This window comes from Saccopteryx leptura, chromosome 10, assembly GCF_036850995.1.
Source record: "Saccopteryx leptura isolate mSacLep1 chromosome 10, mSacLep1_pri_phased_curated, whole genome shotgun sequence".
Taxonomy (NCBI): domain Eukaryota; kingdom Metazoa; phylum Chordata; class Mammalia; order Chiroptera; family Emballonuridae; genus Saccopteryx; species Saccopteryx leptura.
The window spans coordinates 74,135,452-74,150,540 of NC_089512.1; the positions used below are offsets into that span (position 1 = coordinate 74,135,452).

The 15,089-nt window shown below is 46.3% G+C and overlaps 1 protein-coding gene and 1 non-coding gene across 4 annotated transcripts in view; one reads left to right on the forward strand and one right to left on the reverse strand.

Annotated features, from left to right (window-relative positions):
* The window catches only part of PRICKLE2 (prickle planar cell polarity protein 2), a 402,478-nt gene that overhangs the window by 65,346 nt on the left and 322,043 nt on the right, over positions 1-15,089 (forward strand). The gene's annotated exons all lie outside the window — the stretch shown is intronic.
* On the reverse strand, positions 6,832-6,907 carry TRNAD-GUC (transfer RNA aspartic acid (anticodon GUC)). The gene has a single exon. It is a non-coding gene; the product is annotated as a tRNA-Asp (tRNA).

The window sequence follows — 15,089 nt, forward strand, 5'->3', positions numbered from 1 at the left end:
AATTCAAGGTAAATCATGGTGACCATCATCAGTCAATTTTTATTCCTCTGCCATCCAAGTAAGAGACCTTTTCACCATGTCACAGGCCCTGGTGATAAACCGATTTAGACTCAGAAGTTCTAAGTGATTCGTCATTGCACTGTGGCTCAGCAACCTCACTCTCTATCTCAATGGCTTTTTTGTGGGACCATGAGTTAGTTACCATCATATGCCATATGAAAGAAAGCGTTTTGGATGTCACCATTGACCTTACTGTTTCTTGAGGACCTGGCCTCCCACTGTCATGTGGCTCCACATTCCACATCTTACTTTTTATTAACTGGTGGCCACACTCAGAACTGATACCCAGGGCTCAAGAGAAGAGCCTAGCCCTTTCATTATACCAGCCCCCAGGTGGGTTGGTTGGTTCTAATGACTAAATATTTTGATCACCCTTGGCTGTCACCTTTATAGGCATGGATTTGCAGGACAGGTGATTAGGAGGTGACTTACTTGGACTGTGATCAAAGGGCTCAGATATGCAGACACAGGTAACAAAGAGTAAGGGAACTACAGACAGATTCCATTATAATATCTATATTTATTTTCTAGAGAGAGGAAAGTTCATTAGTGAATCTGTTTTTCTCAACATGGGGCTATAGGCATCTAGGGTTGGGTCAGTTCTTCGTGGAATAGGACGATGGAGCCACATACATAACATCCTGTCCTTCACAGTAAATATACATAGCACCAAAAAGTGCCCGAGCATTTCCAGGTGCTCCCGGTGGGAAGGGCTGTGGAAGGCGTGTGGCGGGGTTACAGCGGTGATGCCCTTGATGGGGTACCACCACGTGATTAGCCAGATAGGAATAGTGGACAATGTTTTATAAATACATCACAGAGAAAAATGGAAAGTAGGAAGCTCACTTAATAAAAGTAATTAATGAGCATCTAATTTACCACTCAGTCTACCTCTTGCCTTTCTCTAAGACTGGCCAGGTGGCAGCCCTGGCGGTTTTACTCAGCTGCCACCCAGCAGGTGCCCTGTGCTGGGCAGGCCGAGCGCAGTGGGGAACGAGGTGCAGCTGGCCCCTGCAGGCTGCGCCACCCAGCAGGTGCCCTGTGCCGGGCAGCACAGTGGGGAACGAGGTGCAGCTGGCCCCTGCAGGCTGCGCCACCCAGCAGGTGCCCTGTGCCGGGCAGCGCAGTGGGGAACGAGGTGCAGCTGGCCCCTGCAGGCTGCGCCACCCAGCAGGTGCCCTGTGCCGGGCAGCACAGTGGGGAACGAGGTGCAGCTGGCCCCTGCAGGCTGCGCCACCCAGCAGGTGCCCTGTGCCGGGCAGCACAGTGGGGAACGAGGTGCAGCTGGCCCCTGCAGGCTGTGCCACCCAGCAGGTGCCCTGTGCCGGGCAGCACAGTGGGGAACGAGGTGCAGCTGGCCCCTGCAGGCTGCACCACCCAGCAGGTGCCCTGTGCCGGGCAGGCTGGGCGCCGGCAGCACAGTGGGGAACGAGGTGCAGCTGGCCCCTGCAGCCTGCATTTGGAGGTCTTCTGCCCCTGGCCCAGGGCACTGGGCAGCCAGGCAGGGAACTCCCCTCTGTCCCGCCTTAGAGGGTAGCTCTTTCTTTCATTTATCTGGGCTTGTAAAGTAGTGTTTACCCCTGTAAGATCCTAGTTGATGGATTCATCCTTTTTTTCACCCTTGGAGTAAGACGGGCAATGTCACATAAACAGGAATGATATTCAAAATATTTAATAAGTGCTGTGGTGCAGGCGCCTAGAACTCACAACCAGCACTGCTGTGGCACCGGAGGTGGGGCCTTGGGACGGCCCTCCCTGTGTTCCACGTGAACGCCTTGGTGCTGGTGGGCTGCTTCAGGGAAGGTGCCGGACAGTGACTGTGAGCAGCATTGGGTATTCTAATAGTAAGGGTGGCTGTGCTTGCTCACCACTGAACGCCAGCCTGGTGTCAGTGTTTTCCCAGGTGTGACAAGACCCCCCTCAGGTCACTGAATTCAGCCCAGTGCCCAGTCTCCCATCCCTCCAGGTAGCTTGCCATTTTCACCCTGCCAGCTAGGTGTCCTCATGAGCACTGTTAATGGCCCACAGGATGGACAGACTTGTTTAAAGACGTGTGTTCATTTCCCTAGGACTAACATTATAAACACATTTAATAAGGACATGATGAGTTTTTCTTCCCCAAAGAGAGAGTACTGGTTTTGCTTTTCAGAGTATACAAGCAAGGTTGTGAGGTACCTTTCTAAGGTGGCCCTGCCCACCTTTGGACCTGATTCCTTACACCCTCCTGGCTCTCTGGACTCTGCTCCCAGCCCTGATTCTTAATGTTTTCGCTTCTGTGGTTTCAAGACAAACCTCTAACATTTGTCCAATGTAGCATTTTGTAGTCACATATGTATGTACAGGGGTTATTGAAGTTGACTGCATTCTTATTTTACAAATTGCAACCTTTTGAGATTTTCTTTTGGTTTTCTTTGGTAAGATCACTTTTCAGTCTTGAAAATCTGGCAACCTCAGATGTCTGCTGGCTTTTGTGTGTTAATATGAAATTGCTTTGCTATCTGTTCTTCTTACCTCCAGCTTGGTAAGAAAGCTTTTGTGCAGTGCTCTGTGTTTGCACAAAGGATGCTGTAATCTATAGATGTGTCTGATTTCTGTTCACTGGTTTATTTTAGGATGGCTTTTTAGTGCAGCATGGTGGGAATGGATGCCTCTGAGTCCGTTTGATAATCATCAACAGCCCAAATAAGAACATGAAAAGGAGTATTTATTCCAGTCATAACCCCTAAATGTGTATTAGCATTTGAAAGAAAAGTATGCCCGAGATGATAGAACTACAAAATGGACCCTTTAGCAACATTTGTTGAGTTGTAAGTTGTTAAGTCATCTTTGTTTATGGCTTTAGGTTAAAGGACCTAATTTGTCAACTGCCTTACCGAAAAGAAGTTTGTGCCTCTTAAGAGCTGGCAATTTTAATCCAATCAGAACTTTATTGACTTGCATTATTGAAACTCAGCCCAGGAATAATTTTTAAATAGATAATAATTAAGTCACAAATCAAAGCTTCAGGAAAAGGAAAGTGGCACTGAGCCAAATAGAGAGTTTTTCCTTTGATAAAGAATATAGCACAGTTTGTTCCTCGTGAGGTCTAGGGGAGGCTCCTGGGTCCTTTCCTCCTGGTCTCTCATGGTTCCGAGCCCTTTCTTGATCACTCTTCCCAAAGTCCTTCTTGAGAAGCTCTTGAGAAGCAGAGGGAATGTCGGGCCATGGGGGACTTGCACCCAGAAAGTGGTGTCGATGGGAAAGGACATGTGGTTCATGGTGGAGCAGGGAGGGCAGAGTGAGGCGTGAGGGATGGAAGGAAGACAGGGACACAGGACTGGTGCTATGGCTGACTGGATTTGTGGGGACAGCTCCAAGCACAGTGTACTGCCAGCCTGGCACATGCTCTTTTTGTTTCGATGAACCTGGGTAGAGGTTATAATGATGGTAGCAGCAGCCATGAAATTTTATTGAGTGCTGACTCTCTGCAACTTGAATATACCAGGTGTTTTGCCTGACCTGTGGTGGCGCAGTGGATAGTGTCAACCTGGAATGCTGAGGTCACCAGTTCAAAACCCTGGGCTTGCCTGGCCACGGCACATATGGGAGTTGATGTTTCCCGCTCATCCCATCCCTCTTCTCTCTCTCTTCTCTCTAAAATGAATTAAAAATATATATACCAAGTGTTTTGGTTGGATTATCCCCTTTAATCCTTATAGCAACCTTAGGAGGATGAAATTTATTATCCTTGTTTTTCTGTTGAGAAAACTGAGGCTCAAAGAAAATTAGAAACCCAAAATTAAAAGAGGTAATCATTGCATTGACAAAGGGGGTTTGTCGTATGTGCCTTTTATTTTACATGAGCTATCTTTAGGAGACTCTCTGAGACCGTCTCTGCAGGAGGAGTCTCGTCTGCAAGCAGCAGAGAGAGTGGCAATGTGAAGGTCGGAGTCCTCTGAAGCAGGTTTCTGCTATCTGAAAATCTCACACTATTTAAAGTCAAAAAGGTCAGAATTTATTGATTTGTTTTATTTTTTATTGCAAGACAGAGCTTTTAATATAATAACAATGTGTCACAAATTTTCTAGAAGGGAATCTAGTGCATATTTTCAAACTTGGCAACAGAATACACTAACCTTCATTCCCTCCCTCCCTCCCTCCCTCCATCCTTCCCTCCCTCCTTCTCTCCCTCCTTCCTTTCTTCCCTTCTTCTCTCCTTCTCTCCCTCCTTCCTTCTCTCCCTTCCTTTTTCTTTTATAGGAAATAGCTATTAACTTCTCAAATATATATATGAAGCACCTTTTGGGAGGCAAGGGTGAGAGTGTAGCAAGTATGACGGAAGGAAACCGGCCGGGTACCCTGCTTGGCTGTACTGCCCGCACTCCATAGTTCAGGGTGGACTTCCACTTCTCTGCCGAAGCTTTCCCTCTGTGGCTGGCAATGTGTGTCTTGTACTATATTATAGAGATGAATTCTTGTGAATAGTTAAATGAAAATTAAAACATATTTCACTGTGGATACTAAACTGATAAGACATTTTGTACAGAAATATGTTATAAAAATATGTTGTCATTCTTTAATAATGGCTCCATGGAGAGGGAATTTGAATTTTTTTTCAATATCTAAGAATTTATAGTCTAAGCAGTTGAAACCAATTGTTTTTCTTCATGTTTGGGGAGTTGGAAAGAACATTTTTAAAAGATGATTGAGATGACCAAATCTTACACGTATGAGGTTGTGTTGATTCAGTCAAAAGCTTCGGTTTAAGCTGGTCACCCTCCTTGGATTAAGAGCCCTGGGTTCTGAGCTGGAGTCCTCCAAACCCGTGGTCTTATTCTTCTGATTTAGTGCTTTTGGTGACACTTAAACCCACATGAAAAACAACAGTAACTAGAAGAACAGTAACTAGATCAAGGACAATTTATACATGGAAGCAAAGATCACAACTCCTAGAAGTCCCTGGATCAAAAGTGGCAAACCAAATTAGGTGTCTCACAGAGTGAGGTAGCCATATTGTAGAAGCACATCCTTGTATGGATTTCTTTTCCTTTCTCTTCTTCTGAGATATCAGGGGTGGAGCCAGTGGAAGAAGACATTTCTCTGACACCAGAGGGGAAAATGTAGTTGAGCTTTCTGAAATGAACTGTAAAACCTGAAGAAAGAATATATTTTCTCCGCAGTGAAGTTATGTACTTCACAGCTCTTTGATGACACTTGACCTCTGCATTAGAAACGCCTCCCAGTGATTGTGCTGAGATTTAAGGCCAGGTACAGGGCCAAGGAGAGGCAAGGCTTTGCCTCCCTGATGTCAGAGAGTCAGCTCCCGGTAGAAAGAATGTAAACTATCTTTCCATCCCAACAGTGCCAGGCTGGTGGTGGGTTTTTGTTTTTGCCTTTTCTGCCTTTCTTCCTTTTACAGTTCATTGACAATTCTGCTCATGCTTTAAAATAATCTGGGCTCGAAGTGCAGCTTACAGTTTACTGATTTTGATTACTCCCACATACTGTATTTATTTGCCATTTAAATCATCTTTGTCTGGAGGAGATTAGTTCTGCAGCATTTGATCTCTGCTGTTGTTAACTACGGAAAAGTGAAGGGAGGCAGGTCCCTTCAGAGGGGCCGATTGTGTAAGGAGGCCTCCGGGGAAGAAAGGGAGAAAATAAAATTCAGAATGACAGGGAGAGGCTGACTGCTCTCTTGAAGCTTTGTCTGGTGCCTCTCACTCTTTCTGGAGGCTGATGGATGGATGTGCCTTCAGGACTGTCCTTATCTATAAAATACACAACACTCATTGTTTCCCTTGCAGCTGGGACTTTGATTCAATTCCACAGGCTCTTGTCCCTCGTCCTGGGACTCTGGTCTTCTTTGTTATGCCTCATGGTGACATGAAGCACTGGGTGACCAAGAGCTGCCAAATTTCTCATGAGTTCAAGGACCTGGGGCTGGGAATCACCCCTACCCTTCGGGCATATGAACAGAATATCAAGAATTTGGATAAATTAAATTAACTTTAAATGAAGACTGGATATTAACAGTGCCCTACAGTGCCACATTGGAGCCTAAGGCAAAGGAGAAAAAAAGTATCAGTGATCTTATTTTTATTTAAAAATTTATTTTGTTCTGTATCAACAATTTTACATTACACTTTATTTTTTTTAAGTGAGAGGAGGGGAGATAGTGAGACAGACTTCTGCATGCACCCCGACCGGGATCTACCTGGCAAATCCCTGTCTTGGGATGATGCTGGACTCAATAGAGCTATTTTTAGCACCTGAGGCTGATGCTCAGACCAACAGCCTGGGACCCATGCTCAAACCAATCTAGTACTGGCTGCCAGATGGTAAGAAGGAGAGAAGGGGGAGGAGGAGGGGAAAAGAAGCAGATGGTTATTTCTCTTGTGTGTCCTGACCTGGAATCGAACTCAGGACATCCACATGCCAGGCCAGTGAATCAACCACTGAGTCAACCAGCCAGGGCCATACATTTAATTTTTTTTTTTTTTTTTTTTGTATTTTTCTGAAGCTGGAAACAGGGAGGCAGTCAGACAGACTCCTGCATACGCCCAACCGGGATCCACCCAGCACGCCCACCAGGGGGCGATGCTCTGCCCATCCAGGGCGTCGCTCTGTTGCGACCAGAGCCACTCTAGCGCCTGGGGCAGAGGCAAAGGAGCCATCCCCAGCGCCCGGGCCATCTTTTGCTCCAATGGAGCCTCGGCTGCGAGAGGGGAAGAGAGACAGAGAGGAAGGAGAGGGGGAGGGGTGGAGAAGCAGATGGGCGCTTCTCCTGTGTGCCCTGGCCGGGAATCGAACCTGGGACTTCCGCACGACAGGCCGACGCTCTACCGCTGAGCCAACTGGCCAGGGCCCATTTGATTTTTAAAACTACTTTATTAAAACATTTGTTTTGATTGCCAAGTTTTTTTTAATGCCCTTTTAAATTTTGTACCCAAGGTGAGTGCCTCACAAGGTCCTAGTCCAGGTAATAAGTTCTGCATGAGTGCTTTTAATAAAATTATTATAACTAATGTTGATAATGTCATTTACTCTATATTGAGGTCTTACTCTATGCCAGGCACCATGGGAAGTATTTACAAGCATTAATTCATGAAATTTTTAACTCATGAAGTAGGTACAGTGATTACGTATTCCCATTCTAGAAATGAAGACGCTGAGGCACCAAGAAGTGAAGTTATGCCTCTGCCCTCACACCCAGCGAGGAAAAGCAGGGGCGGATTCTAGCCCCAGCGTGTCAGGCTCAGACTCTCTGCTCCTAGTCTCCTGTCTCCAAAGGGACTCAGTTTTTCTCATCCTGTTAACATGGGGGTTAATTGTTTTAACTGTCCAGCAATTTGAGGTTTTCCATGGAAGAAATGAGTTGTCTTGATTTCTGCCCAGAAGATAATGCATCAAATTTAAGTAGAGCTTGAAATATAAGATATGGTCAAATTGATGGAAGTCCTTGATTCTGCTAATTCATGAAAAAAGGGTGGTTGGGTGTCAGTTTCTTTCCCCTTGTAATGGAGATGGTTTTTATAATAACAGTTTAATAGCTTTTACAAAAATGTAGCATAGAAGATATCTATGTAAACATCTAGGCTCTGACTGGGTACTCAGTTGGTTAGAGCGTCATCTTGATATGCTGAGGTTGCAGGTTCGATCCCTAGTCAGGGCACATACAAGAGTCAACCAATGACAGCATGAATAAGAGGAGCAACAAATTGGTGTCTCTCTCCCTTCCTTTCTCTAAAATTCAATACAAAAAAATCAGTTGGCTATATTGTAGCATAGTTTTTTTGCCTTCATTTTATTTTTCCTCAAAGACTTTCACTATGGAATTCTTGTTAGGAGATTTAGGTCTTGATTTGAAATGTTGCCACCTCTGTCCCATAGACCCATGATGTGTTGTATTGACTCTCCATACCTGGCTGTTGAATTCTTGCAATGTGGCCCATCCTGAATTGTTCTCTAAGTGCAAAATCACACTGGAGTTTGAGATGTAGTATGAATAAAAAAAAAGAAAAAAAGAAACTGTCTCGTTGATACATTGTATATTGATTACATATGGCAATGATATTTTGGATCTACTGGTTTGAATAAAATGTATTGTTCTCGTTAATTTTGTATGTTAATGTGGTTAGTAGAAATTTAAGATCACATCTGTGACTCGTGTTTATTTCTCTTGCCTCACAGCTTTCTAATTTTGAAGCAAGAGGTTGGTGGGTATTGTTTTGCTTGCAACTGTTGCAAGGAGCAGGTAAAATTTGCCCCCAAAAAAGAGAGAGAGAGAGAGAGAGAGAGAAAGAAAATTATTGCAGTTTAAGATTTTTCTTTAAAGAAACTTCACCTTTGTTCCTGCCACCTCCAGGGACTTGTGAATTCTTTGGATGGGCTGCCTTTAAATAACTGCATCCAATTAAGTAGTGCTTACGTGCTCACGCAGTCATTGAATATCGAGAGAATTGCCTGCTTGCCAAGTTCAGGGCTCTGCTTCCTCTTCCTCAAAGTCAGGGTGCAGAATAGTTATCTGGGTCCTCAGGTCTGGCATCTTGGCTCCAGTTTTTAGTTTGCAAAATCGTCACCTGGTGACCCTGATGAAGCTGCAGGTTCCTGGGTGCTGCTCCCTGGAGCACCTGGTTGAGCTCTTTGGGACCCAGTACATCAGCTGTATCATTTCTGAGCCCCGGCCCCCAGCCCACCTTTCCATTCGGACATGGGTGTCCGGTCTCTCCTTGCTCTATCTTGAAGATGTATTCGGTCTTTCCAGAAAGCATTCCTCAGTAATACAATCAGTTTCCCTTTCTCCCATACACTATGGAGTTTAATTTACTTTCAAAGAGATATCAGCTACTCTTAGCTATCTGAAAAAATCCTAGTGCATGGAGGGCAGGAGGTAGGGGAAGGGGATCTTTGTTCTCTTTTCCTCTTAATTCTTTTTCAGATCAGTGAAGTTTAACTTAAAAGGTGTCTAAAATCTCCTTTGAAGTAGATAAGATATAAATTTTCAGCAAATGGTAGCTTCAGTGCTTGACAAATGGAAAGTGCTCTGTAAATATTTAATGAATGAATTTCTTTTTTGTTCATCTTTCTTGGAGACTGCATTAACTCCTCTTGATCACCAGGGCACTGAAGGTGTACTAGGGCAGTAATTAGGTAAATGCTCTACCTAGAGGAGTTGAATGTGGGCTTTAATACCATATTGTAGAATGTGTCTTAATGCAATCAATAAAAGGGACCCTTAGGAATAACTGCACATGATCCTCCCTCTGTATTTTCTTCAACTCCTCTTGGTTCACCACATGTACCAATTTCCCATTCATTCTCCATCTCTTCCTTAGAGCAGAGCTGTCTTTGTCTAGATTTTGGGTTGTAAGTGTCAGATACCAGTCTCTGGGGTTGAAGGGCAAAATGGAGAATTGATTGGCTGAGGTTATGGAACTACTCAGCCAAGGCTACCCGCAAAGGCTCAAGCAACGTCAATTGGACATGGGTCTCTCCATCAATTGGCTCTACCTCCCTCTACATTAGTTCCACTGTCAGACTGTTTCCACCCTTGTGGGTCAGATGGTAGTGCATTTTTCAAGTTCTTCTCAAACCCACCCTGCTTCCGAGACCCCAGCTCTCCAGATAGCTCCAGGGGAAATCTCAGGGATTACCCCTCCCATCCCTGATCTGTGACTGTATAGATTAAATGCTCTGATTTGCCATATATGAGTCATATCTCCCTTAGATCAGAGTGTGGGGACAGCATCACCCAGACTGCTTGAGTAGAGAGAGCAGAAGGACATTGGATCTCAAAGCTAATTCAAGGTCACTTTATCACAGAAAAGAAGAAAAGGGCCTGAGTTGGCAAAATACATCAAAGGACCATTATAAAAACCTACAAAGGAATTATTTTTCTATTTTTTTTTAGATCGACTCTTGCCAAAGAAGCCATAGCCCTCCCCCACTTCCAAAGTCATGTTGCAGGAATTCCTCAGTCACCAGCAGGATGGCAGCTCTAGAGGGTAGATAACTTGCCACAGTGATCTTTGATACCTTAGTACATAGTAGGTATTAGATAAATTGTTCAATTGATCTAATTTTTCATGCACCTACTGTGTGCCCAGTACTAGTAATTAATGAGCATCTATTCTTGCAATAAGCAGTTTGTTTTTAGCCTGCAGCCTGCTGATGAAGAGCATGAGCTTGAGATGACGCAAATGCGGCTGCAGATCGGGCTGCGTGGCTGCTGGGCCCTGCGGACGGGGCTGCGGATCGGGCTGCGTGGCTGCAGATCGGGCTGCGTGGCTGCTGGGCCCTGCGGGCGGGGCTGCAGATCGGGCTGCGTGGCTGCTGGGCCCTGCGGACGGGGCTGCGGATCAGGCTGCGTGGCTGCAGATCGGGCTGCGTGGCTGCTGGGCCCTGCGGACGGGGCTGCAGATCGGGCTGCGTGGCTGCTGGGCCCTGCGGGCGGGGCTGCGGATCAGGCTGCGTGGCTGCAGATCGGGCTGCGTGGCTGCTGGGCCCTGCGGGCGGGGCTGCAGATCGGGCTGCGTGGCTGCTGGGCCCTGCGGACGGGGCTGCGGATCAGGCTGCGTGGCTGCAGATCGGGCTGCGTGGCTGCTGGGCCCTGCGGACGGGGCTGCGGATTGGGCTGCGTGGCTGCTGGGCCCTGCGGGCGGGGCTGCGGATCAGGCTGCGTGGCTGCAGATCGGGCTGCGTGGCTGCAGATCGGGCTGCGTGGCTGCAGATCGGGCTGCGTGGCTGCTGGGCCCTGCGGGCGGGGCTGCAGATCGGGCTGCGTGGCTGCTGGGCCCTGCGGACAGGGCGTCGTCGCTGGCCCCCCTGGCCTCACTCTCGGCATTTGTAAAAGGAGGCTGATGTAGTACCACTGAGTACAGCAAGTGTGCTGATTAAATGGGATGAGGCCTATAAAGTGTTTTGCACAGCAGTTGACTTATAGTCAGGACTGATATGTGGAAATTAATATAGTAGTTAACATTAATATTTATATATTTCAAAGAATAAGTGGTGATCATTTATATTCATTCATTTGGCATATGTTAAATTTTTGCTATATGCTGGATCCTTTACTAGACATGGGATAAAGGTGATTAAGATAAAATTTTTTTAAATTAAAAAAAATATTTCAATTACAGTTGACTAAAACTCTTGTTCTAAAGGAATTTGTGGCTTCATGGTGGTCAGTCATGTAAATAGATAATAAGGTGATGCTTATAGTTCCACAGTCTATGTGATTCAGTCCCAGAGCTGTGTACAACCAAGAGTAATTGCAAAAGAATTCAGATTTCTAGAATATCATGAAGGGGATGCCTATTTTTTGCCAGAACGTATCTTTCTCCCTCGTCCTCGTTCCCTGACTGCCCTCAGCCCCCCAGAAACACGAAAGTCCTTCCTGTTGTGGTCCTTGCTCACCTCTCCTGCCCCAGCCATGCCACGCCCTCCTGCCAAGACTCCCAGTGGTGCTGTCCCATACCTGCGGTTTTCCATACAGTCATTTTCTCTGCCCCAAAGACTCGCTCTATCCCTCTGTAGCCTGAGTAACAGCTACTTTTCCTTCAAGACTTAGCTTGAAGGTCACTTTTTATGATCAGGCCTTCCCAGCTGCTTGGCCTCCATTATATAGCTTTCTTCTCCCTCTGGGACCAGTATGCACACCATTACAATCCTAACCTCTGATGATGGCACCCCTCGGCTTCCTCTTGGTCATGTGGACTACAGTCTGAGCCTTCTGAGAGGGAATTATGATTTTCTGGGTTCACTGGCTGCCAGGCACCTATGCGATGGGGCTGGAGAGGGGGAGGGAGAGTGACCCTTCCCACAGATGAGCCAGAGGGTTCTCTGAGGTGGACAGGCCTCTATGGGGTATTCTGAACACAGTCTCCACCTGGTGAATGTAACTGCTGGTCTAGGTTACAAGACAGCAGTAAAGGTGGAATAGATCAAGCACAGACTTTGCCATCAGTGAGAACTGGGGTGGAGTTTTAGCTCTTGTTGGCCATGGGTAAGTTATTTAACCTCTTAAACCTCCTTATCACTAAATGGACAGCCTACCGTACATAGCCCTTAGAGTTGCTTTGAGCATTTTATCAGATGATGCAGAGAAAGCCCTGGACATAGTACCTAGCACCTACTGAAGTCCCCAGTAATAGTGGATGTTATTATACATAGACATCTATCTTGAGCTCTCCAATGGTTTTTCAAGGTGAACTACTACCAACAGTTTTCTCAAGGAAGTGGTTTGATGGTATCCTATGATAATTAGGGAGAAAGAAACAAATTGTGTGTTGGCTACAGAGAGGGAACATTGTTTTGTTTTGGTTGTTTTTGTGCTTTTGTTTTTTACATATATTTTCTCAGGGGAATGGAGCTTAATGTCTTACCAAAACTCGACAACTGGCCCTGGCCGGTTGGCTCAGTGGTAGAGCGTCAGCCTGGCGTGCAGGAGTCCCGGGTTTGATTCCCGGCCAGGGCACACAGGAGAAGTGCCCATCTGCTTCTCCACCCCTCCCCCTCTCCTTCCTCTCTGTCTCTCTCTTCTCCTCCCACAGCCAAGGCTCCATTGGAGCAAAGTTGGCCCGGGTGCTGAGGATGGCTCCATGGCCTCTGCCTCAGGTGCTAGAATGGCTCTGGTTGCAACAGAGCAACGCCCCAGATGGGCAGAGCATCGCCCCCTGGGGGGCATGCCGAGTGGATCCCGGTCAGGCGTATGCGGGAATCTGTCTGACTGCCTCCCCGTTTCCAACTTCAGAAAAAAAAAAAAAAAAAAAAAAAAAAAACTCGACAACTAGTGAAATGCATGGCTTAAAGTCTTCAGCAGTCCGTCCTAGCAAGTGTGAAATCAAATCTCTCATTGCTTTGGAGCATCCGGACAGCAAGGACAGCTGGAGTGTTGCTATTTTTTATTTCAAATAAAAGAGTTGGCTCCTCGTTACCATAGAAACCACCAACCTAATTATAAGAAGTTTTGTTCACTGGATAAAAGTCATCATTTCTCTTTCCTCCCCACACTCATATAGGTCCCCAAATTATTGGCCTGGATTTGGTCCTGGATGAAGGGATTTGTGCCCTTTAGCTAAATGATTGCAGTGCACTGGCCAGCCAGCACAGGGCAGAGAGTGACCAGGGCCTGCCGGACATGGAGCAGCTTGCCTGTGGTTTGTCTTCTACTTTGCAAACAAGTCATGAGCATTTAGCAAGAACAAATTAGTGTTTTTAAAGTAAAGTTCAAAGAAATTTGCTCCCACAAGGTCAACATGCCCTTTCTTATCTGCAAGGAGATGGTGGATTAGCTCTGCAATGCTCCTGTTCAAGAATTTTTTACTGGGATTCTAAGATCAATCATGTTCTTATATAACATTGCAGCATTTGGAGAAGAAATGCTAAAGCATGGGCTAAGAGCTGACATGGTTTGCTGGAATAGTTAAAAGTTCTTATCTTACCATCAGGGTTCAACCCAGAAAATGTGGAGCCTTCTTATACGTGCTTATCTTTTCTTGAACTTACAGTCTCATCTGTTTATTGACCTTCATGCTGATAGGGACCAACATGGAGATTATTTTTCTTGACTCTAGAGCAGGGGTCCCCAAACTTTTTACACAGGGGGCCAGTTCACTGTCCCTCAGACCGTTGGAGAGCTGCCACATACAGTGCTCCTCTCACTGACCACCAATGAAAGAGGTGCCCCTTCCGGAAGTGCGGTGGGGGGCCGGATAAACGGCCTCAGGGGGCCGTAGTTTGGGGACGCCTGCTCTAGAGAGATGGTGTTCACACATGCAGCTGATAGAAAGCCAAGTAGTGCCGCCTGACCTGTGGTGGCGCAGTGGCTAAAGCGTCGACCTGGAACGCTGAGGTTGCCGGTTCAAAACTCCAGGCTTGCCTAGTCTAGGCACATATGGGAGTTGATGCTTCCTGCTCTTCCCCCCTTCTCCCCCCTGTCTCCTCTCTCTAAAATGAATAAAATAAAATCTTTAAAGAAAAAAAAAGAAAGCCAAGTAGTGTGGAAGAGCAAGAGTTTTAGATGTATTTTGGGCATAAGGTGACTAAGATTAGAGATTTGCAAGTGCAATTACTACCTTTTTTTTCCTGAAGATTCCATTTATAGAATGTACTAGCTGTAGGTCAGTGCTGGTGTTGAGCACATTGCTTGCATTTTGGAGGCACTGAAATACTCAGTTGAGCCATGAATGTTCCACATACACATGTCAGCAGTTTTGGAAGATACAGCAGGCCATTTGGGATGGGGGGAAGGGAGCATGCTTCAGAGGGGTGGATGAAGATGGGGCCAGGCAAAAGCCAGAGAGTGACAACAGTAATCCCTTAAGAGACTGTAAACTCAAAAAGAAGCTTCTGTGAATGTGTGGGTGGTGGGATGGGGAGAGAGTGGTGGTAGAACTGTGTCAGGCCCTATAACCTGGGTGACGTCCCAGACTGGCAAACACTCCTTTGTGCATGTCCAGCAGTTTGGATGCAGGCTTCTTTGACTTCTACTTTTTCTCGTGTGGTATCCTCTGCTCTTCCTGCTACTTCCCCTGCGCTTGTTGGTGCTGATGGTAATGATGGTGGCAGTTGTGATGACTGTGGTGGTGGGAATGCTAGAAGGTGTAATGATCATGGTGGGTTTAATAAAATTGGTAAAATGACAGTGGTTAATATTTTGTGAGCACTTTCTCAGTGCCAGGCTGTCTTCTAAGCAGTTATATCTGATGTCTGTTCTCTTGTTTAGGCTGGAAACCTGGACATCTTCTTTAATTTTTTCTCATATATTCCATCAAACCAGCAGCGATTTTTGATCATATTTAAAAATGAAAGCTAACCCTTTTTAAAAATAACATAGAAAAGCACATCCATGCTTTGCCTGTCTGTCCGTCTCCTTGGCCACCAGTACATGCCAGGCTCTCGCCCTCTCCCACCTGTCCTGCTGTGGGAGCCTGCTCCCTGGGCTCCGTGCTTCCATCCTTGGTTCTTCTACTCCACTCACTCTGCAGGCAGGGGCCTTCTGAAGTCACATACCCTCCCGCCTCAGAACCTGTTTTGTGGCTTCCCTT